The 25,647-nt window shown below is 36.5% G+C and overlaps 1 protein-coding gene and 1 long non-coding RNA gene across 5 annotated transcripts in view; one reads left to right on the top strand and one right to left on the bottom strand.

The window, feature by feature from the left end:
* The window catches only part of PNLIPRP3 (pancreatic lipase related protein 3), a 76,763-nt gene that overhangs the window by 49,025 nt on the left and 2,091 nt on the right, over positions 1 to 25,647 (bottom strand). For 3 of the 4 annotated variants that reach the window (XR_012077617.1, XM_072971967.1, XM_072971965.1), the window contains exons 2-3: positions 18,082 to 18,210; positions 14,422 to 14,537 (exon numbers count right to left, since the gene is read on the bottom strand). The gene's annotated coding sequence lies outside the window, so the exon portion shown is untranslated. The remainder of the gene's footprint in view (positions 1 to 14,421; positions 14,538 to 18,081; positions 18,211 to 25,647) is intronic. The other variant, XM_072971966.1, reaches the window with a different exon arrangement.
* Positions 661 to 24,966, top strand: LOC140699443 (uncharacterized). The gene is made up of 4 exons (XR_012077618.1): positions 661 to 893; positions 18,264 to 18,620; positions 21,886 to 22,778; positions 24,666 to 24,966. It is a non-coding gene; the product is annotated as an uncharacterized lncRNA (long non-coding RNA).

The raw sequence follows: 25,647 nt of genomic DNA, 5'->3' as shown, positions 1-25,647 counted from the left end.
TATTTCTCAATGCACAGCTCTTTAAATTATCCAAGATTTCAAGGAGGCTGGCATCATGGCCATTTGGGGGAAGCAAAAAAAGAGTGAAATAAAAAGACAAATGCCTGAGTTATCTTAGCACTCGTTCATTTATTTACCAAATATTTGAGGGGCTACTATGTGCCAGGTACCATTCTGGTTTCTAGTGATACACCAATGAACAAAACAGATACCAAAGACCTTGACCTCTTGGATACTACAGTGGGGAAGCAGCCAATAAGAACAGCAAACAAGTAAATTATAGAGTATGTGAAAATGTAGTTTAAGTATTATGGGGGGGGGGAAAGCAAAGTAAATGAGATTGGGGCATTTGGAATTTGATTGGAAGAGAAGGTTGCTATTAATTTGGGTGGTCCAGGGAGGCCTCATTAAGAAGGTGGCATTTGAGCAAAAACTTGAAGGAAGTGAGGGAGGTAAGTAAATCTCCAGGCAAAGGGACAGGTAAGCCCAGGTCTTGAGGCAAGAGTGTGCCTCACATCTTTGAGGAAGAACAAAAAGGCCAGTGTGGCAGGAGCAGAGGGAGAGCCAGATGAGTAAAGGATGAAGTCACAGAGGGGCCCGGAGGTCAGAGTGGGGAAGGCCTTGCTGGTCATTGTAGTAACTTCAGCATTTCCTCTCAGAGAAAAGAAAACCAATGGAGGCCTCTGAGCAGAGCAGGGACGTGGTCTGACTTTGGTTGTAACGGGGTCATTCTGGCTGCTCTGCTGCCAATAAACTGTAGTAGAGGGTGGGCAGAAGCAAGAAGACCAGTTGGGAGGCTTCGCACTGGTCCAGGTGAAGACGATGGTGGTCTGGACCAAGAAGGCAGCAATGCAGGTGGTGAGAAGTGGATCTACTCAGGATACAGTTTGAAGGCAGAGCCAACAGGGTTTCCTTTGTTATTATCTCTATTCTTTGATTTAGTGCTTGAAGTTTGCAATGATATAGGAACATCCTCAGTGTATTTTGAAGAGGTAGAAAATTTTTTTCATTTTGTTTCCTGTTTTATTCTTTAAAAATGGATTTTCTTTCACGAGTATTGTCAGAATATTTCTTATGATGTCTGATAGGACAGAAGTATTTTAATGAATTTGTTTACCTTGATTGGTTTAAGGAACATAATTTTTCTCTACAAATTTTTGAAACTCCTGTTTCTGAAACAGATTAAGCTTCTAAAGCCTATTTTTTAGCAAGGCTTTATTTGTATGCACATTTTGTAGTAATACACCACTTGTATGCAGACATAAAATAGGCATCTCGTATGCATGTATAACCTCTACTGAGGAAATATTGTTGTAAACTATTACTCTGTGAACTATAGACTATAATTAGATAGTCATCACATACTTGTTAAGTTATACACAATAAAAATGCACGTAGCATCAACACAATTCATTGTAATTACAAGTTACTTTAGGCTACTTGAAGTTTCCAAGTAGCACACTTTCCATAATAGCAATTTACCATACTAGGAAATTACACTTAGAAGAATTAAATTTTTCCACATTCAGCAAAGAAGTCAGAATAATATAATATAGAAAAATATCACCATCAAAGAGGCAACTGAAAGGAAAGGAAAGGTTGGGAGGATTTATACCTGTATCTAGAATTGGCAAATCATGTGTGGGATTTCAATACAGTCTGAAAAGGCCTAATTTCTAGAAGCAGGCTCTCATGGAAGGAATGGTGACATGGAGCCTGGACTTCAGAATTGGACGTGGGTTCATAGCCAGGCAGGACTCCTTCAGCTGCATCATCTTTGACAACTTACTCAATTTTCTGAGCCTCAGATTCCCTCTGTACATTGACTAAGTAGTATGTCTCATTATCTTGCTTGCACTAATTTTATTTTGAATGTTAGTAAGTTTGCCTTTTATTCTTATTCAACGATTCATTTCTTCCCCTTTTCCCCAGCTTTACTGAAGTGTAACTGACAAAACTGTATGTATCTAAAGCATACAGTGTGATGATTTGATATACCTGTACATCCTGAAATGATTACCACAATCAAGTGGTATTGGGATTATGTACCATGGAATATTATTGTGAAAATGACATTACACTCATAAAAAGCTTAGCTGAGCACCAGGCAAACAGTAAACACTCAATAAATAAGAGCTGTAATAGTTATTATTACTTTCTTAGGTCCAACCCAGTCTCCTGTGATGGGTGGAGTGGTACTCAGTGTTACTCAACAACTGCTGTTCTTTGAGTCTCTGGCTGGACACATCAGCTTTGACACTCTTAAGGCTCCTGGCTCCCACAAAGTCCTGGTGGGCCCTGTTGACGTTTCCTCTTTGGTGATTCCCTCATTTGTTTTCTCTTTTCACAGGAGAGCCAGTATTTGGACTGTTATAGACAGAATGACATGCTACTATTTGAGGTCCACTGAATATATATTCTTAAGCTCCTTACAGGATAAATCACAAAACACATTTTAACCGAAGCATGTTCTCCCTCTGGAAGATTTTATATTTAGATTTTACGTGTCAGTACATGATATAGAGAAGACAACTCAATGTGACATCTGAAGAGAGTTGTATGGGAAAGCAGTCTGGACACAGAGAGACAACAGAAATAAAGGGTCCTGTTCCCTATTTCCCACACTGCCACTAGCTAGCTCATCTAGGATAATACACTTTTTCTGAGTTTAAGTCCCTTGTCTATAAAATGAGGAAGTTGAACTTTAATATAATGTCCTTTGTGGTTCTAAAACAGTTTATGCTTTGAATTTTAAGGTTCATATTCATAGACATTTGAGTAAGCTCTTCTCCTGAGAGGAGGGAGGAACCTGGCCAATTTGGCTTCCTCTCTCACAATAATTCTAGTGCTGTAACCACAAAACCATCCTAAAGTGTGACTATTTCTTGCCATCTATACTGACTCAGTGTTTATCATAGTCAGGAGGTGACATATGGCACCACCCAGAAAGGTGATGACTCCTGGCTCTACGTGGAAAGGAGCTCTTCTCTTGGAGCAGGATATCATGAAGTAATTTTAAGAATGGAGAATGACTTTAATTGCAACTAAACAAACAAACAAACACCCACAAAGAATCAGTGTGCTTTCGAGAGTAAAGGGATTGATTTAGGTCCAGTCAAATCTGAGACCTTGCAGTGGCATGAGGAAAAGTAACACGACTGTTATTAAAAAAAAAAAAAAAAAAAAAACCACCATCAACAACAACCACAAACCCAAAACCCATAAATGAGATACACTTTCTCCCTCTTTGAGGAAGAAATAACAAGGAAGCAATAACAAGGAACAAAATACCTTAAAGCTAAATACCTTAAACTCCACCTTAAGGATGAAGCCCCACCCTTGGGTTGGGAGACTCTTCAGAAAGGAATGATCAGTTGACAGAAGTTGAAGAGTTCAATTTAAGAGGTAATCTTCTAATAAGTAGAATGTCCACAAATTGGGACTCATTAATTGATTACTCCAATAACACATTTGAGAACATTATTACTGGGAAAATACTTGTCATAAACAGGGTATTAGGGATTTAAATATTGAATCTGCCCTCAAGGAGACTACACTCTAGTAGAACTCATACAACGTATACATAAAGAACTCTAAAATCAGACAGAAGTTAAAATTTATGAACTGAGTAGAAAGGTAATAAATCCAATGTCAGTGGCAATGTTCAAGGAGAGGCTGTATGACCATCTGGGATGATGTAAGAGAGATTTATACATCTGGTAAGAAGTTAACTACATGACCTTCAAGATCTTTTCCAACAAATGCTTTGTGGTTTTATTAAAACTATCACTATAGTACGGATTTTTTAGAAAACAGGGTTGTCTGATCTTCCATTCTACTCACAGCTCAATTGGATGTTTTTAACTTGCAGAAATGTAAGAAATCACTTTTCAACACAAGCTCTTAAAATAAACATTCTTAATTAATTTACTTAAAACATGTCTGAGAATTCAATCAGTTAGAAAAAGCCAATAAGGGCATATTTAAAACTACTTCTAGAAGGCAGGTACCAACATTTTTTCCAGTATGGTCATGATGGATTTTTTTAAAGGAAAACCTAATGATTTTATATAATACAAACCAGAAAAATGGGACTAATAAACTTACATACATCTGTAATTTCCATTCACTCTTCATACTATTTTAGTTTTAAGATTAATTGTTCAGAATCTTATTTCACAGTCACTCAACTTTTATTGACTTCGATATTGAGTCTTGGTACAAGTTATAAAGCCTTATGTGGCGTGATATATAATTAAAATACTTTGTCTCATAACTTTTATTAATGAGTGCCGATTCTCTCTGAGAAGAATGTAAACCCACATTAAATAATTTATTGTAGAAAAGCCTATCAGGCCATCACCCTCTTTGCCTGTCCCCTGCCTAGTGAAGTGCTGGCAGTTGCAGGCCGTGGCTGGAAACCCTGCAGACTCAGCCTACAATCGTCCTTAATGTGACCTCTGTTAACAGTAAGTTCATATTTAAGTAGCCTACTAGGTACATTTTTCAAAATGTAAAGCCACTGGATTAGATTAAAATAGAGAGAAAAAACCCCAGCATTAGCAGAAACATCTTTTCCTGGAACTAACCACTAGCAACTTTGATTAGCACCCTAAATAGTCCCAAAATGTCTCCAAAAGTCTTCACCAATGCCTGAGTGCGTTCATTTTAGGTGGGCTTTTGAAGATTAATTTTATGTTTAAATTATTACAGTAAGGCAGCCTCTCACTGTTGTTCCTAAATACTCATACACAAATGCAGTGGAATGGTAATGGGTATGGTCCAGCCACTTTTAGAATTCTGAGCTAAAAGTAAATAAGCAGCAGGATCTGGTCCATTGTTTACAGGTTAAGATACCTACTCTGTTCCTGCGCCCAAGGGTGATAAGGCTCCAGCAACTGGTTTAGCCACCCAAACTGACAAGAGGCTTCTATGAAGACTGGAAAGCAGATTTATTCACGTGTAAGGGGAAAATCCATTTCTGAGGGGAGAAGATACTCTGGTGCCTGGTGATCACGGTCTCTTCCCCAGGCCAGATCAATAGTGTTCCTGAGCTAGCTGAATGGTATTTACGGTCACTAGGAGGAGACTGATTCATCTGCCTCCACAGTAACAACATTCCTGAGGCTGCTGGGTAGGTACATGTTCCCCCTAAACAGTGCTGGAGACACTGACAAATTCATGCTCTTTGGAATCTCTGTTTATACAGACCATTCTCTTTAAAATAGTCTTTCTTTCATCAAAGGATGATGAAGCATCACACAGAGCCTTAGGTCAAGGCGGGGGTTACTCATTCAAATGCCTACATGGGCCAGCCAGTCACGGAAATAGATGAACCAGATGAGACGTGAGAAAAGTCAAGTGTCAGAAAAACAACCAAATTTACTTTTTATTTCCTAAACGTAGTATAAACAGGTATGTCTGGTATTTTTAGAGATATCTGAAATTTTAAAATAGCAAACAACAGAGAAAAAATATACATATTTCATTACTTGAGTTTTTTCTCATAATTGAGTACTTCTAGACATGTCATTGAACCTAAAATATCACCATCAGACCATGTAAACCTAAACCACGAATTTTGCAACTGGGGGCAGTAATTTAATTACTCCATTTCAAAAGCCAAAATGGAATTTACAAACACCAGGACTACTTAACATGTGTAAACTCTCTTTACATGAGGGTTATTATTAGACACATATTCAGTTCTGGCATTCTAACTTCATTGAATTTAATTCTCAATTACTTATTGCTTTGCAGTTCAATACCTTCAACTGGTAGCTCTCTTTTCATATTATCAATATCTAATTATAAAGGTAGCTTTCTAATGTTTCAATGTTACTTTATTTTCATAAAGCTTAAAATCAGAGAATCTTTTCAGAATTTCAATTCTACAGCTTTGGTAATGTGGTTCAAGCCATGACTTTCATTTCAGCAAAATGACTTCAGTGTAGGATAATGGGCCAGATTATTCCTTGCCAAATTAGTTTCTTAAAGACACAATTTCACTTTAAGTGAGCAAACTGAATTATACATTGGTGTAGCTGTTTGTGAAAGTCTTTGCAGAGACCTATTCAAAGTTGACAGGTTCTAACACCAAACCAAAAAGCCAAGACTTTAATCCACTTTTTATTGTGAGATATTGCATAAGGATTTTCTCTTGGATAACATAAAAGCATCCAAAAATATCTCTCAACACTCAGCCACATAAATCCATTTACTACAACAGGCCACCACAGCTACATCTAATTCATAAGAAGCAGCCTTGGTGTATATGGATTTCATGCTATGGGAGTTTATCTAGCTCACACTGTTAATTACTGCACATTCATGGTATTTTACATTTTAAGTTCTTTAGCACAAAGCAATTCCTGGCAAATGATGTAATCAGGAGACCTAAATTCCTTGTCTCTTGGAAAAATGTTACCTTCTTGAATTTAAATTTTCACATTAACCTTGTCTGTTTCAGGAGTTGAATCACATTAACTAAATTTGACTAACTGCATTACATTTTGCAAATTTTCCTATAAAGAGAAGTCATTTCCTAAATTCCAATCAGAGCCTCTCATCTTCTGACATACAAATTTTTGTCAATATCATCAATTTAATATAGCTGACTATGTGGTATCATTTATATCTGTGCTCTCATTATCTGCAATCGAAAATGCTACAACCAATTTAACTTTTTTATACAACTTTTCTGTAAGTGCTAAGACATGAATTTAATTTGCTGGTCAATAGTATTTCCAGTTAAGACTTAAATTTACAAATGCTTGTCTTTGTGTAGAACACATAATTTCTTCTGTATTCTATGAAGCTCTTTTATAAACCTGCCATCTATAAAAGCTTTTGTTGTCTGGGCAATTATTTTTTCACTTAATATATAACTTCATTGATAGTAGCATCAGACATTTTATTCATATTCAAAAACAACTGTTTGTTGACATTTCAGTCCTATTTCAGGTTAAGTTTTTTCATTTCTCATCTTCTCCACATTGTAGTCCTAAATCTTATTATGGTTTATTTCCTGTGGTTTCAAATGGTTTATTTCATATTTCATGACCTTTGAAGTTGTGGCTCTTTCAATATAGACATCTTTTCTTTGCATATTACATATGGAAGAATTTTTACTTATTCAAAAAAAGATACTCTCTTCCATTGTATCTGAATCAAGCATCTTTTCCCCACATTCAGTGCAACCAGGATATATAGAAGCTATTCTCTATTCTAGGAGAAACAAGTGCAAGTGGCAACTAAAATCAACTTCAGTGTTAGAGAGACAATAAGGAGTAGCAGTGACTATGGCTAATGAAAGAGCAAATGTTCCATTTAAAGTGAATAGTTGCTGCCGCTCCATATAAAAAAAGGTGGTTGATTATTTTCATACAGGGACACTGGTTTAGTATTGCCAAAATCAGTTTTTTTTAAAAAGAGAAGCTGCAAATGATTGGCTCAATTAAGCAACAACAAAACAACAAAACAACAAAACACTGTAAGTCAACAGGCTGGACAGAATAGTTCAGCAAGCTGAATTAGCCCCATAAGCAGTCAGTATGCAATCTCAGTGTTAGATATTTTCATGAATTTTACTTTTCTGAGACTACATGAACCATCATGACTGGAGGGCTATAAATTCCTCAACATTTCAAAACATCTGCAAAAAGTTTTATATACGTGAGTATACAGTGTTAATAGTGTGAATCTTTTAGTTTTTGTTATGCCAGCAAGTTGTCCCTACTGGTGGGGATGTCCCTACTAGGTGGATGTACTGCATCCACCATCACAGAGAAGGTGTTACGTGCTACAGCCTAGCCACAGTTCTGAGATTTATGGATGAGCACATGACCCAAGCCAAGACAGTCAGAATCCTTCCCAAGTTTTTGTTTAGACAATTGAGATACTCTCTTTCCTTGGGGCTCACTGTCTGAAAGTACAATGAAGTCTAGAATTATTTATGGTCGTTTTTGTCATCACACAGGAAGAGCTGACTTCAAATTACACCAACATGGAGGAAGATATCAGACCCAAAAAACTGGAATAGATAAATTGGATAATATCATTTGAACTGCTGAAAAGTTTTCACAAAAAATACAGTCACATCATGTATTTTGGAAAATCAGTAGAAATTACTTAAGATTTAAGGAACTTGAGAAGGTCATGTGTCAATCTAGTTCTCTGGTCTCTTCTTTGTCCCTCTCTAATCTCTTTACAACAGTCACTCCTGAATTGTCCCAGGAACTCTCAACTTTTTCTCCTTCTGTTGTGTGCATCAACTTTTTCTCTTTACAACTTTGTCCTCAAACTTGCGTATCAAAACTAATCAAGGTATCAGATGAACAGAGGGATCTGCCTTCCAAGTCCCCAACCTTCCAAGACCCATTAATGACATTCTCAATAGGTCACTGGTCTCAGACAACACACTTAAGTGCTCATTTTTTCATACATAAAATGGAGACAGTATAACCTACCAACTTCATGTTTTTTTGAAAGTTTTATATGGATTACTGAATATACAGTATATATTCATGCATATACATATAGATAGTGGAATATATACATAAGCTCTTAACATTCTTAAAAATTTAAAACATTATTAATAAAGATTTTAGCAGTGTTCACGATAATATGTGTAAGGAATGTGATGCAGCCTGCTTTGATCAAATTTGTTTTAAAAAAGTAGTCATTTTAATGAAATTTCTCATCTTAAAATAAACTAGTTCAAAGGCTTTCTAAGAAAAAAACAACTACAACCAGGATACTTTTCATACTATATTTTTCTTAATTGATATTCTCATATTCAACTAATTTCAAACTGTTAATGCATGAAAATGAAAAATGACGTCTAAGTTTTAATTGTATAAAAATAAAGAGAAGAACTCAGCCCGTCTAAGCTCATGAAATATGAAAATGCACCCTTTCGAATGTTTTGCTCTATAGAAACATGGATATTTCAGAACATCTTTTAAAATGATATTTTATTCTAATGGAATCTTTTTCTCTTTCACTAACCTGGAGGATAAACCTAGACTTTTAGTTAAAGTTAAGCATCAAATGAATAAAACAGCAATGTATTATCAATACACAATGCAGCAATCTTCAGTAATAGTATTCTAAAATTTTTAAGTCTTTCATACAACAATGAACAGGTCTCTTTTCCTCAAAATCATCTTTAGTGTGTTGCTTAGCTACTGTTACTAAGAAGTTTTCTTTTTCTTAAAGAAGAATAATACGCCATATAACCTATGGGCTCCTCTTTTTCTGCTTTAACATCTGCTATTTTATCTACACAAAACTAAAAATCTACACAGGTGGATCTTTGCTTGTGATCAATGTAAATTATATAGACATAATTGTAGACATAATTCTAGAACTTCTTGACTATGAGATAGGATCAATCCCTTATTTGATCCCATTTTGAAGACGACATTGTCCTTTAAGAATGAGCATTTGCTCCCTCAGCACCATCTGATTTCCTAATGTGAAGCAGAAGAAATTATGGCTTGTGCTTGTAATGTTCTGGCACAAATTCAAGCCTCAGTACCTGCTTGCTATTCTAGAAAGCAGCCCTGTGATGGTGAATTTGGTATCATGGGACAATGTTTTTTTCTGGTGGGCTATGAAATAATTCAGCAATAATTCACATTTATTGAATAAAATATGGTAAAAACTGAGTAGCTTGTAAGCACTAAATATAGGTGCTTAGGTTCTTATTTGATGGATCACTGGTGGTCTCTCTACATGTTCCTGTAGTTTTATGTTCGGGACTTTTCTGAAGGGACTTAGTGTAGTCCACAGGGGTTGTCCCACTAGCCTGAGACCCTCTTTTTTCATTAACTTAACTGTCATTCAATTTTTTTTCCCCCTTAAAACAAGAGATACAAAGTGTTAGTTTTCAAGTACTGGTGTAACATTTGAATCTGGGTGGATTATACAGGTTTCTTTTTATAAGCTCCCTGGATTATCTTTTAGAAAATCTGTCAACAACTTGCTGAGGCCATGCTATCAGTTTATTGTACCTGGACTACAAGAGTCCTTTCAGAAGTTAACTGCTTTATTTTCCACACACTTCTGACTTGTGTGAGACTCCTCCTCTCACACACCGGTCATGGAGAACTACTGCTTTACCACCACGTTCTGCTAACAATTTAACTACAATAACAAATTTGGCTAAATTTAAATCTCCAGGAACTGAGTTTTAATTACTCTAATCCAACTCACAGTAAAACACTGATACCATTTTTCATGACAAGCATGAGAAAATAATTTAAAATCTTATGACTCATCCTTGAGAACAAAATGTCCTCAGACAATGGAACACAGCTGTAACAGGTGTTGGTTAGCCTTGTAGTCACTGCCTCATGCTCCCTAGATGAGTGTCCCTGGACAAGAAATGATGACTGTTGATGCAGTTCACTGAATTTCCTGTGTGCCTTCTGCCACAAGGAAAAAATTTTGGTGACCTATCTTGCTTGGTTTGATCCAACAGGCTTCAATGATAAAAAGAATTTCTACAGGTGCCATTAGATAAGACAGACACTTTTTTAAAAAAAAGAATCATAGGTTCTATATGAACCTAGATGAAAAAAGTGGTAAAGCTCCCAAGAGGAATCAAGAGAGTGTGAAATCTGACAGTTAACTACACTCGCAAATAGGCCTTTTGCGGGAGAGACTCTAATCACTCCTGTATACTCTTCTAATAATTCTTTTGCCTACCAAAGACACCTTCCTTTGGCCCAGAATAATTAAGCCCAAACCAGTTTTCTGTCACTGAAATTGTTCGGCCACTGGGAGAAGCAGAAAGCTAGGGGAATAGTGGCTGTACAATGATGTGTGTCATTACATGTCTTATCCCATCTTCAAGCAGTCTCATCTAAATTTACAACAAAAACAGCTCATTCAATTACTCATTTATTCAACAAATGTCTATTAATCATTTACGAAAGGTTTTTAGTACCTAGTACTGAGTCTGACACAATTATTGATGTTTAATAAACATTTATTTGACAAGTGAATGAATAAATGAATGAATGAGATTAGGTGCTGGGCAGTATAGACACGTTTTAACCCTTACCCTTCTTGACAAGTTGAAATAGTTGTCCATTTCCTCCCTCTGGAAAGCTCTACCCCAAGGCTCCTCCTGCGTTCCTCCTGTCCCTCAGAGCACTCCTTGCTTGTTCTTTGCTGGCTCCTCCTCCTCTACTTGATCCTTTAACTTTGGTAATTCTCCAGAGTCTGTTACAGGCCTTCTTCTAGGCCTGCTCGCTTTCCCCAGGCCATTTCAACCGTGTCCTCGGACAACACACTACTGTTTTGTTTTTAAAGCTAAGTTGAGTCAAATATCTGGTCTTTTGCAAGTAAAAAGTATCCTAGCTTACACAGTGCCATGGATAGCTCTTAAGATGTATATAAAGTTATCTGGCAGAAAATGTAAGACAAGGTCCCAGGTCAAAGGAATAAACAGCACAAGGAAAGGAAGAAATTAAGTTTTTAACAGCTAGACAGCTAGATTTAACATTTCTTAAAAATGGAGGAGAGTATAATATTCTCAGCAGCCCGCAGATGCAAGATTTTTGATGTCCCTTAAGGCCCCTGAGGCTCCTTCCTCATCTCTCAAATTGTCGTACCTAAGAATCATGATACATTATAAAGGAATGATTTGTCCAGCCTTGTTCAAAAAAAGGTCATGCATTTTGTTCATGTTTGAACAAAAAGACTCAAGGTAACATTGCATAACTCATTTACTGTATCTATATTGAGCTTTTAGAATGAAACCTTACACCAACCATTATGATGTCATTCTTCTTGACAAGCATCAGGAAACAATTCCTATTCTTAATTTACAACCAAAAGATTTGCATAACCTGGGTTCTATTCGAACAACATGCGTTTTGACTAGAGCACTGCCAATTCATGATGACATGACTTCACTACCTCTTCTGCATTATCAAATTACACATCTAATGAATTAGATCTTCTCAACTTGTCTTCTGTAATTTCAATGTTGGCGAATTTTGTGTTGCACACAAAACCTCATTTGTTTCTTAATATAATTCAAAGTCTGTCTCAGACAATCTCATTTCCAGTACACCTATCTTTTTTTTCAAAATTGGAAATCCAAAATTAATACACTAAAGAATTCCTATAACAAAAATATACAAAGGGTCACCAATTAGCTTTTGTAGCCTAACATTTTATTAGGTTCTAAGTTAACTTCAACAGTTGCCAAAATGCACTATTGACAGAGGTTCATCACAGACTTAATCAATACTGGTGCTCAAATTTTAGTTATACCTGGGGAATCCCACTAAATTTAAGCAACATTTCTGCTATAATCTTAACAGCTGACTAAACATAAAATTTGAAAAATAGATATGCCTCACTTTAAATGTAGCCTTGCCTAAATTTCCCAGTCATAGTCCCCAGTACCCTAAAAGATCCCATATTGGGTATACATGCTCTAACGTAGTGAATAATAAATGAAAATTGAAGTAAGTTTTCAAAACTTATAAACTAGCTTGATAAATGAGACCTCATGGACTCCCAGTTAAAATAGTTAATATGGCCCTATGCAAATTAAAACAGAGCCTTCAAGGATAAAAACTTATAAAACCTTATTAACGCAGGGGTGATCATTCCCACTTCTTCTCCATTTAACAGCTCTATTTCCCCTGTTCTTAAACCTGGAAAAAAATAACAGACATCCCAAGGCGGATTATTACTTACTGCTGTAGCCCCATCCATTAAGGCCCCATACTCAATACTCAGTATTATTCAACTTCTGACTTAATCAGTCAACAACTATGAATAGATTTGGCTAACATGTTCTGCTTAGTGCATACTTTAGCAGACTCTTGTGTTTACCTCCAAAGGGACAGCATGCCTTTTCCAGGCTCCCCATGAGGTACCTCAACAGCTTTGCCATAGCACACAGTCTTTGCAGACAAGGTCTTAACTGCATCCACCTTCCTCCAGGAGCACAGGTATGAGATTACATAGATGACATCCTCCTCTAAGGAGAGTCATTTGACACACTCACCTTTCTTTAATAAGAGATAAATTTGGGAGGGGTTACTGCAGAGGCCAAATGCAGGTCAGGATTCCAGGGCCACAGCTGCTACTGCTACACTAGTACAGCTTTTTTTTTTAATCCTTCCATACTATGAGGAACAAAAAACTTCATTCCTTGTTGTAATAGGTAAAGGACCCTGACTAACCCTTTATCACCTATCACTAGTCGCACCTAGCCTCCAGCTAAACTAACTAATCCCTTATCTTCATTTATCCCATGAAGCAGGGCAGAAAAGATCAAAGGACAAATATATCATGCTTTAATATTTTTCCAAGTTTTTAGTATGGCTGCATATTTAGTCATCCAGTCACTTTTTCATTCATTCACTTACATAATCACTCACTGATGCTGACAGTGCCCGGTCCAGTGCTAGGCCCTGGATTATGAACCTGCACAAGGCATCATCGATCTCTCTAGGAACTCAGCTTCCATTTGAAGGCTCTTCTCAAAAGACTCAATGAAAAGGAGACATGCTGGTTGTTTTTCCCTCAGTTTTTAGTTTTATCCAAATTAGAACTTAAAAAGTGAAATTCTTCTACACACTTCTGCTTCTAGTCATGAGAGAGTAGTGGGCACTGAACTTGCTTTCCCACCGAAAACAAGGAGAAAATGGGACAAAATATATGAGACAGCTTTTCAGGCACTGAGGACAGGCAGGCAGGATCACCGCTTCTGAGACAGGAACCACAGGAGGGTTAGTCCGGGAAGGTCTTGCTTCTGTTGCACAGAGGGGTAAGCCTGAAGTGGAGACAGGTGAGATAGGTGGTCTTCCTGAGCTGAGAAGGCATGGAACCAAGTTCCAGGAAGCTGAAGCAGCCCGAATTTGTGGGGCAGCTACCAAAGAAAAGGCTGCTACCCAACAGGGTGGGAGTAGAGGCCTGATTCGGGGGTGCAGGGTGAGGAGTGGGGGTGGAGTTAAGATCTTTAGAAAGGCCATTCCTCAGTATAGGAACTACACCCTAGAGTAAGAGGCCTGCCTTAAAACCAAGTTCAGAATGAAAACAGAACCACCCAACCAAAAAATAAAACCAAGACTAACAGGATCAAAAGAATATTCCAGTAATCTAAATGACTGTCAGGATAAAATGAAACACTCTTCAAAGGAAGATGTCAGTTCAAATTCGTTGAACATGGCATCATCCACAATATTCAGCATAAAATCATTAACACCAAGGAGTATATACATCAGTGAAAATACTTGGGACATTGAATGACTGAACCACTGTTAAATACAACACAGGTGAGATCACAGATGTTGTGTGAAGCCAGATTCAAATGTGTATATATTATATATAAAGTTTAAGTACAGGCAAAACTACTCTACAGTAAAAAATGATCAGAACATTGGTTACCTGAGGCAGAGGCAGGGGTAGGGGTACGACTTGACTGCAAGGAGACAAGGGAAACTTTCTGGAGTGATGAAGTTGTTCTATCCCTTGGTTGGGGTAGTGGTCACATGGGTGTTTACCTTTGTCAAAACAAAAATTAAACTGTCCACTTAAAATCAGTGCATTTTGTTGTATATGAATTACATCTCAAAAATTGATTTAAATTTAAAGGAAAAACAATAAAGAAAATATAGAACCATATTTTACATAGCAACACTGAGCTTTTCATGCAAGTCAGAGAATTTTTTTTTACTTAGGAAAAACACGAACATTTACTGAGGTCTTTATAAGCTGATTTACACTTCCTTGAATCACTTGAAGAGCTGATTGTTAAATTTTAGGAAATTTGCAAGCCTGCTGTTTAACTATCATTAGCTCGAAACTGGCCGTGGAGGAAGTCTTTACAACACATTACAAATCAGGCCTCTTCAAACCACTCCCAGCCCAAGAGCTGGTTAATTAGCTCACCACTGGATTTACGATTTATATTAAAATAAACATCTGCTTTGCATGTCATGTTTAGAGTTATGGTCAATAAACAGAGCAAACTTTCCAAAACATAGTTTCACAAAGATTACTTGTATTAACAGAGACTACCAACACCTCTGTCCCTGCTCCCCTGTTGTTCCCATCACTACTTCCAGGCAATAATTTCATCAACTCTTTTGGCTGTTTATATTTGGATTTGCTTTCATGTCACTAAATAACATGTTCATGCTGCTACTTATTTTTTTCTGTTTGGCATTATCTACTGATTTCCCACTATGGATAATGTAAATTTAGTCTTCTTTCCCACAAAACATTGGCCACCATCACAAACACTTTTCACATCACTCCAATCCTTCCAGCATTGTGTTATACTTTGTTAGACTAACATTCAGTGTTTGCACTAATGGTTATGAAAATATCCACAACTGAGCTGTCTAGTATTATGATTAATGTTACTTTTCCTTCCTTGCACAACTTTTTTTTTTCCTTTGGAGTTAGTGATACTCTTTCAGTTTGTTTCTTTCTTTTGCATAGTTTTCATAGTTTATCACTGATTTATACCAAAAATTCTATCTCAGTTGTTTAAAATTCATCTCAGTAGTTCCAACATGCCAGGTATTCGCGCAATTCCATCTTCTAGGGAACATGTCTCAGAAGCTGCTCTCCTTTAGAATGGCTGCTCTCTAGGCTGGAACACAGTTACAATTCTGGAATTCATCTTACTTATATCTGTGCAATTCTCATCACTTCTCTCATGAATTGTTAAGCCAATTGTTGGATTTGTTCATCCAAGTATTGTTGTTTAGAAGTCCAAAGCATTCTGTCTCCTGATCTCCGAGAGGTGACCTGTTTCCACCTTGGAAGTTTGTAGGATTTTACCTTGGTCGACTGAAATAAATGCGCAGCCTCAAAGTTGAGAGATGTTTTATTTGGCTGGAGGACTGGAGCTGGATGACAGCCTCTTAGATCGCTCTGAGGGACTGCTTCGAGGAGGCAGGGGAGGAGCTAGGATATAGAGGAGCTTTACAACAAAGACCAGGTAGTTGGAACAACAAAAGATTACTTATTTTCTAAAGAAAACCAGGCATCTCAAGTTGCGAATTTAGGGCTTTTCTAAGTATGAGAGGAAGCAAACATTTGGGCTCATTGAATTCATTCTTTTGACATGCATCTAGGTATCTAGGTCCTTTATTATTCTGAGTCCCCGCAGGGCGCATTATTGTGAGAGGCTGCAGAGTCTGGGCTGCAGGCTTGTCTTCACTGGAGGCTGGCAGCAGCTGCTGATGACTTGATGGTTTCAGCATTCATTTACTGATATGGTTTGCAGTATTTTTCGTTCACATCTTCATCCTCCATACTCTGAAATTTTGTAATGATGTCACTTGGACAGGTCTTTCGCATTCATTCAGCTGGGTCCTTAACTGACTCTTTTCGATCTAGAATTTAGTTCTTGAAACTTTTCTAAACTCTTATTTAGACGCTGAACAAAATGAACTGATTTTCTAATATTTCCCATTTTTCTTCTCTTTGTCTTTTTGTTCTACTTTCTGGGAGATTTCCTCAATTTTATCTTTTAATTTTTTAATTTTTCTTAAAAAAACCTGCTAACACATTTTAATTTAATTTATTTGCATCCTATTATGGCATCTCATAAATACCTTCTTATCTTTCTGAGGATATCAGTGATTTTTTAAAAAGTTTTCATCTCTCTTCCTTAAAAAACTAAAAACAGAGCTACCATATGTTCCAACAATCCCACTCCTGGGCATATATCCAGAGAAAACTCTAATTTGAAAAGATACGTGCATCCCAATGTTCATAGCAGCACTATTTACAATAGCCGAGATGTGGAAGCAACCTAAATAAATGTCCACTGACAGATGAATGGATAAATGTGTGTGTGTGTGTGTGTGTGTGTATATATAGGATATAGGATACACATACACACACAATGAAATACTACTTACCCATAAAAAAGAATGAAAAATGTTATTTGCCGCAACATGGATGGACTTAGAGATTATCAAACTAAGTGAAGTAACTCAGAAAGAGAAAGACAAATGTCATATATCACTTATATGTGGAATCTTAAAAAAAAAGATACAAATTAACTCATTTATAAAACAGAAACAGACTCACAGACACAGAAAACAAACTTTTGGCTACCAAAGGGGAAAGGGAAGGATAGGATAAATTAGGAGTTTGGGATACAAACTACTATATATATATAAAATACATAAAATGAAAAAGAAAATGTGTATCTATCTATCTATATATAACTGAATCACTATGCTGTTCACCAGAAACTACTACAACACTGTAAGTCAACTAAACTTCAATTAAAGAAAAAAGTTTTCATCTCCTTGCACAATCTCTTTCTTCCAAGTTCCTCTTTCCCTTATTTGTTTGGATAGGTCCTCCTCATGTGAAAGGCATGTCTTGTGAATATGGACTGTGTCTATTTAAGAGTGAGAATATAAAAGGTTGATTGAAGCCCTGGATGCTTGGGTGATGCTTGTCAACTGTGAGCTTCACTCTGGGCTCATCTGGCACTGTTTCATTAAAAATGTTCTTTCTTTAAGACTTTTCTTTTGAGCTGGTGAAATGCCTCAGAGAAGGGTATTTTAATCTTTTGCTCAGAGAAGTGTGGTTCTCAAACTTGAATGTGTATCAAAATCACCTACAGGGCTTGCTAAAACATTGGCCTCTGGGCCCCACTTGTAGATTTTCTGATTCAGTAGGTCTGGTTACAGAGCCCTAAAATTTGCATTTCTAACAAGTTCCTAGATAACACTAATGCTGCTGGTACTTCGAGAACACTAGCTAGTCTGGAGGATATAAATTTGACTGCCCAAAACAAGAACTGAGTTGAGTAAAGGGTTGGGATTACAACCTTCAGAGTGTAAGCTCTTCTTAAAATCCCTCCATTTCCAGTAATTATACTCTGTCCTCAACATTGTCTACTTCCCTCTGTCCAGAGATCCTTTGTTTTATAGTCTCCAGAAAATAAGCCTAAAGTTATTTTGTCAGAGTTTGGGAGGGGATGTTCCCTAGCTTGAATGGGGAATAGGACCCGAGGATCTGTTTCTTAAACATTCATTCAGTCAATCCCTTTGTTTTCAGTCCCACCTTTACCTTCACTTCCAGAGGTCTGCAGCATTGCCAGTTTCCAAGTGTTTTTACAATTCTTCAGGAGTAAATCAAGGTGCTTTTCATCTTTCTCCCATGAAATATCTTTATTATAGGAATATAGGATCCTGTTTCCTGGGAAAGAAAAAAATATAACTCAACTACATTATGTTTTTACTTTATTGCAGGCCAGGAGATGGGTCCGAGAATCATAAAAAATAAAGTATCATTTAAGTGCTACTGAATTGTTCACTCAATTTAAAAGGGACTTGTTAAGAAAACTAATACAAAATGTGCTGCACAATTTACAAGACAGCTTAATCTGCTTGAAGAAGACAAATATTTCAACTACATGGTTGACAAAGATGTTCACGCCCTAATCTCCAAAGCCTATGAATACGTCCAGTTACGTGGCAAAGAGGAATTCAGGGTGCAGATGAACTGAGTCTGTTAATCAGCTGAGCCTCCAGAATCAGCTGAGCCTCCCTGACAACACCTTGCATTTAGTCCAGTGACTCACATCAGGCTTCTGATCTGCAGAACTGGTAAGATAACAACTTTGTGCTGTTTTAAGCCACTCACTAAATTTGTGGCAATTTGTCACAGCAACAGCAGGAAACTAATACAACTGACTAGCCAATGTATGTAAACTCACTGTTAATCTTGTATTACTCTCTACAGCAAGCCAGCAGACCCTCATTTAACTTAGTGTGCAAAGTGAAACTAAAATCATCACATTTTTGTTAGAACAAAAACTGACTCCATTTCTCATTATTTCAAATAAGTATATTCCCAGTTAAACCTAATTAATGAATCTTCACCAAAACAGAAATTAGAACTGAATTAAACAAGTATATGTATCCCGTTTAGCACAACACCATACCTGCAGAAAGAACACTGTTTCGGTTTGGCCACGTCTACTTTCTACACTCGCAGAATGACGTTAACCAAAACTTCCTTTCCCAAAAAGAACTTCTTCCACTGGTCCGTATGTACTTATTAATTCTTTAAGTCTGGCAATCTGCCATCAGCTATTCTTTCAAGATGCTCCCTCCAATTTCCCTTTTAACACTATCAACATGCTACTGTGAATAACAAACAGCAACTGGTTGTACTGAGTACAAATTTGAGTTTGGGGGTAAGATAACCAGAAGGTGAACTTGAGAAAGAAATAAGGTGGGCTCCTAGCATTCAAAAGTTAATGTTAATTAGGTTATTTAAATCTTAGAAAACAACTTTTCTCACCTGCAGTATTGAAAAGATTAGGCTTCAGGCCAGTCTGTAAATTCTAATAAAGCCATTAAATATGTGAAGTAGAATTAGTCATACACATGAAGCCTTCCACATTTACTGGGTATCTGCTTTGTGCAAGGCACTCTGGTATGGATTCAATATGCAAAGGCAGATGAATGAAAATTCCTGCCCTCATACAATTCACAATCCAGAAGCGACTGATAACTATACCACTGCTGGATAATGCTATAATGCACCTTCGGAAAAAGTTCTATGGTGCACAAGGGCATACTCAGTTTGCCTGGTGGTACCAGGAGACACTTGGCAGGAGCAGGAACACTTGTGCAGTATCTGAAAGGAACAAATATTCCTATTCCAATTATCTCCACACTCAGTGGGAAGGAGGAAGCAGTGGCTTCCACTGGGGAAAAGGCAGTTTAAACATCCTTGGTACCTAGCTAACTGCTTTCTGAATCTATGAAAGAAATGGCTCTTAGCCGTCTTTCTAAACCCAGGCAAATCAGTCCCAAGGTATTCTGTATTGGGAAATATAGCATTTATTAGAAAGCAATGAATTTAGGTAGTCCTGGGTTTAAATCTGCTTTGAAACTGGCACTGTATTATCTTGGTAATTTGCTTAGCCTTGCAGCCTCTGTTTTCTTGGCTGTAGAACACTGATCAACATTCCCATCTTTTAGGACAACGGTAAAAATTAGAGATGATTTATACAAAGGACCTAGCATGAGAGATCAAGAATAGGAATTCTAAATTCAGACTCTTTAACATTAATATACATACAAGTCAAGTGTTCACACATCAGGAAATACACAGAACTCACGAATCATTACCAGGTTTAATGCCCTTCAGAAAAATAAAGCAAAATACAATAAAAAATAAACCAACTCCTAGTTCACTGAAGAATAAATCTAGCAGCTCTGAGGATGAATTATTTTGTTATTTCACAATAACCCCTTAACAATCCTCAGGAAGAAGTGGTATAACTTCCATAAGCACAAGGACCACATCTTAGTCACCTTTGGTCCTAGGCCACAACTATCATGATCTCCTGGTTTAGAAGGTGCTAATTTTTCACCGTAAACTATAGTGAGAGATAGTCAACCTGAGTGTATGTAAATTATAAGAAGGTTATACTTATTTGGACATTTTAATTTAGAGTTGATAAAATCTTCAAGAGTATGTCCTTACTAATGTAACATAAAATATTTTCAGGAAGAGGAAAATAACTCAAAGCAAATCTATTTGTATAAAAATTAAGCTACATGAGTATATACTATGTGCCATGCACTGTTCTAGGCACTGGGGAGACAGCAATGAACAAGAGACAAAAATCCGCTACATTCTAGTCTGAAAGATAGAGAGTGATTATGACAGAATTCATAAATAAATAAAATACATAGGGTAAATGCTAAGAGTCAAATAGAGCAGAAAAGAAAGACAGGAAGTATCATGGCAGTAGCAATGGTGTGATGAGAAGAGGTTCCAGATTCTGTACATATTTTGAAAGTACAAACAACAGGATTTGCTGATGGTGGACACACGAAGTACTGTCAAATATTCAACTGTTAAGATATTCTTGGAGTCAACAGACATTCATCTCAAATTTTCCTTCATCAATAGCACTGTACTAGGAAACACCTCAATCACTTAACTCATGAAACAGTATGAATTCTGACATCACGAATTCATGTTGTTTCATGTTAAATGATAAGGAGATATGAATTTTTAAGTAAAGCTTTAAAGAAAACTCAGACCTGGTGATAAAGCTGATTGGCAGGTCAATTACCAAAGATCCTAGGTAGAATGACTTTACTGTATTTGATGGATCAACATTCATGAATGAATCTTTGAAGACTAAAGACAAACACTAAATGATCAAGGTTAATACGCTCAGAAGTTATATAAATAATCAACAACTTAAATTAACACCAACTTTTCATGTAGTCTCAGGGTGAAAGTCTGTTACTTATATTTTTTAATTTAAAAATAAAGAATATGTATTGATTAAACCAATATGGTTTTTTAAGTTTAGCAAAAGTGAAAACAGTACTATAATATTACTAAAATTTCACTTTTACGTCCCTTCAACTTTGTATTTTCTCTAAGGGTACATGGAATACTAATTTGAAACTAAGTATCAAATACATAGTATTTGAGAATTAAATATGAAATAATTAGAAATTATATAGAGAGAAATTTTAACTTTATACCTACCTAAATGGGGAAGGAAGGAGGGAAGAAGAGAGGGAAGGAAGAAATGTCACTCTTTTACAAAGATTTCTTATTCCCAAACTTCCTTGAATTTTGTTGTATCATCTTGTTCCAGGTGGTACCAGAGAAATCCAGCAGATGGCACTCATACATTTTTCTAAATATGATGCTGAATAAAACCAGAATTGCTTAAACTTTGTATTTCAGACCAGAAAGGTTGAATAAATCATAGTCGGAAGCAAACACATTTCAAAATTTTCTATTACCATGGAGAAATAATGCTTATAAGCTGCTCTAATGTACATTCATAGCTTGCAAGCAACTTACAATTTTCACTTCTTCTTCTAGCAGCTGGTGGAAAGTAAGCATTCATAATCATTACCTGCCAATCAGCAGCCTGATAACAGAAAGCTGTAAGTGACCACTGAGAGACTCACAAACTTTTTCCATGATGGGATGTGGGATCATTACTTTCTTCTAGTTTCCTTTCAATGCTTTTATTGATTGTCTATACAGATGGGTTCTGAAATTAGCAAACATTATTACTACCATTTTCAACTAAATGAACAGAGGCTCAGAGTAAGAAAATTAGGGAACAGGGTAACTCAGCCAAGAAAGAGGATCAACGAATGAATGAATACAGTTTCTTTAACTGGAGAATCAATAATTTATACTTAATCCTCAGTTAAAAAAATCTGGGTTAAATGAACAAGTTAATTCAAACCATACTTCAACACACAGTTATGGAACACCGTCTACATGCTGAGGCTATTCCAGGCTCTGAGAAAAAAAGGGGCACACAAGACAAATAATAACCCTGCTCTCATGGAACTCGTGGTTTAGTAGTGATAAACAGAAGCAAACAAGTAAGAAAGATATCCGAAATCACACACAGTATGAAGAGAATTAAACTAGAGTGTGTGATCATGTGACCATGTGACTTTCTTAGACTGACTTTTTAAAGGAAGGCTTCTCCCAGGAGGTGACATTTCAGTGGACACCTGGGTGACAGCTCAGACAGCCAAATGGAGACCAGAAGGAGGAGCATCCCAGGCAGAAGGAAGACAGCTTCTGAGACGATCTCAAGGCCAGAGTGAGCTGGGCTTGTTTGGGGAGCAGAAAGAAGGCGAGATGGCTGGAGAGTAATGTCCAAGGATGACAGTGTACGACATGAGTCCCAAGAGGTAGCCTGGATGGATAGATGGATGGAGGGAACAACAGAAGGGGAAAAGAAATAAATGGTAAGAGTGCTAATTTTAGGTTAAGCAAAGATTCTTTTACATGTTGATCTTTCTGGAAGTTCTCCATTAGTCCATATTCCTGCCTTAGCAAGTACTGAAGAATGAATATAACACTTATTATTCAATATTTTAAGAAGATGCCATCCCTCAGGTTATCACCTTAAATTATCAATGACCACAGGGTAGCACTGAAAAAAACAATTTGCAGAAAGTGTAACAAAGTGGGATGATTAGATATTAATTTCAAGAGATACCCAGAAGGTGGATTTTCAGTAATACTTGATTTGAGTCTGCTTTGTGCTGATTTGCCCCTTTCTTCTCATGGAATATAAAGGATATTCTGAGTTAATTAAAGATTCACAGTCACTGATTCTGATTAATCAATGTTTTCTGGTACCAAAAGAGTGATTTAAATGATTCTCAAATTTCTCTTATCTTCTAATATTTATCTGTTATGTAATATTTTATTATACGTATATTTTCAAAAGCAATGTATTTTTACGGTTGTTGGAACTGAAAACTAAGCAATTAAATAGTAAATAATGAGGTCCACTGCCCTCTGTGACCTCACGGAAATCAGACCATCAATCAAAATCTCAGTTCCTCCTGCAAAAACTGGGATACATCCTTGGTCTCCACTAGAATCTCAATAAAGAGCTTTGATTTTATTGGACAAAGATATTTTTATAATTATAACCTTTTATTTTAAAAATTTAAATTGGAGCCAGATTTTAAAGTTTTACATTACACTGACTCTATGATTACTCTCATGTCACCCATTCCCAACCAGCAGCTTCTTTGTCTAAAGTCCGCAAAACTGTCAACAACCACATCATGTAGCGGTAGTTTGAATTCACACACACTTTCTCTCAGCAGTCACAATGCCCTGTCCAGAAATATTCATTAGTAATTGTCTTTGCATCTATCAAATGTAGATTAAGAGGATTTGATTTTAACAAGATTTTATTTACCAACTAATTAGAGTGAGAATTTATTACAAGTATGACAATAATTAACTTAGAATTCATAGATCAGTATAGCTCTTCTGGTTATAAGAAAAAATCATTTTTCTCCATTTCTATGGGCCTTGGTTTGCACAGCTACTTATTATCAGTCATTGCTATTAATTTCACATTTTTACTTATTCTTTTTTTCCCCAGACATTTGAATTCTGCTGTTGTCAATTTCACAAAGGTCTTTTAAAGATAATTTCACTATGGACCAAAAGCAGTCGTTTAAATAAGCATTTGGTTCTGACAGCTTTGCTCCTGATACTTTTCACATCAGCAGCTAGGAGAGCATTTCACCATCAGTCTTTCTTTGTTATGCTTTCTTTTTTTCCTCCAATCAAAGTAAATATGTTCTTACAACCAGAATTACCCTGCAAAATTTTCCTCATGCTTAATGAATGTGACCCTCAGTAAAATGAACGACAACAAACCAATGAAATCCTGATTCTCCCTTAAAGAACAGAAAGTTATTACACTATTTCGTTCATATATTAGTCAATGCTGTCTCAGTATTATTCTTCTGTCAAGAAACTAAAGCTTCTTCACTGACATGATGATTTGATCATTAGCAGGTCAAGCAAAAACTTACACTTGAAAATACAATGTTTAGAAAGCACAAATGCAACTAACTATACATTTCTATCTCCAACATTTTCAAAGATAACTTCACTCTTCTTATTCTTCCATTAAAAACAAAAAAATCTGTTGTCTTAAGATAAAAGGGCCACAAAACTCCAAGACTTAATCCTTGCTTCAGGCTAATGACAAAAAATATTTTTCATTTTTAGTTCACATCTTGAAAAAAATTCCCTTGACAGAAAATGTTCTGAACTAGACTCTGAAAGGCAAATGTATTTGCTTCATTTATGTTTTTCAGGATGACAAAGGAGAGAAGAGGAGTCAAGAAGAAACATAAAAAATTGAACTAAAATGTATCTGCCTCAAATATTAAAATTTTTTTAGCATACTGAACAACTTCAAATTTCAAATTTTAGTAAATATTTGAATGACAGAACACCTTGCTGTTTTACACCCAGGGTTAAAAACCATATCATATTTATTTCCAGTCATGTCACTGAACTGCTACTGCTTTCTGGACTGCAAATAAACGACCTATTCATAATAATGTGACATAGTTATGTATGATTGATTGGTATGAAATAGAAAGGGACTTTGTCCTCAGCATGGATTAGAACAGGGCCTGTCCAGTGCATGCTGTCTGTCCATCTGCAGCTAGCCAGCTAAATTACTGATTGCCCTTCTGGTAAAAGACCCAACAGATTTTTCTCAGCATAATTTCCACTCTTCAATAAATTACCAATCTCAATTGACTCTGTTTTACGACATTTCTAGATTCCAATTCATTATAATACAATGACTTCAACCTTATCTTGAACTTTAATCTCATCATGGTTTTTCAAGTTTCAGGGAATAAAAGATAGGCAGACAAAGTGCTCCTCAACTTCTACTCCTTTTACAGAAGAAAACGCTACTGTTGACAAACCAACGAGTAGTTTAGAAATCTTCCTGACTGCACAAACCTTAAAGCTTTTCCTTTCCTTTGCTTTTTCCTCCCATTTCAATAATTAGGCCAGGGAATAAAGAAAGGAATTTCTAGTCCAGTAATCATGCTCCACATCCTATAATTTTGTTGCTGTTTCTCCCCTAGCCTAATAGCTCCATTAATCAGCAGGAAAAATATGCAGCAAACTATCTATACATCCTAGTATTATCCCCAGTGGAGGGCTGAGAATTAGAAAGTTGCTTCTAAAAAAACTCCCATTACAGTAAAGAACAATGGTGGCATGCCAGGGACTTCAGAGCTGTATCAGTGTTACTTTGGGTTAGTTGGGCTTTGG

This window comes from Vicugna pacos, chromosome 11 (genome assembly GCF_048564905.1).
Source record: "Vicugna pacos chromosome 11, VicPac4, whole genome shotgun sequence".
In the NCBI taxonomy this organism is placed as follows: Eukaryota; Metazoa; Chordata; class Mammalia; order Artiodactyla; family Camelidae; genus Vicugna; species Vicugna pacos.
This window is presented reverse-complemented; position numbering and strand designations above follow the sequence as displayed.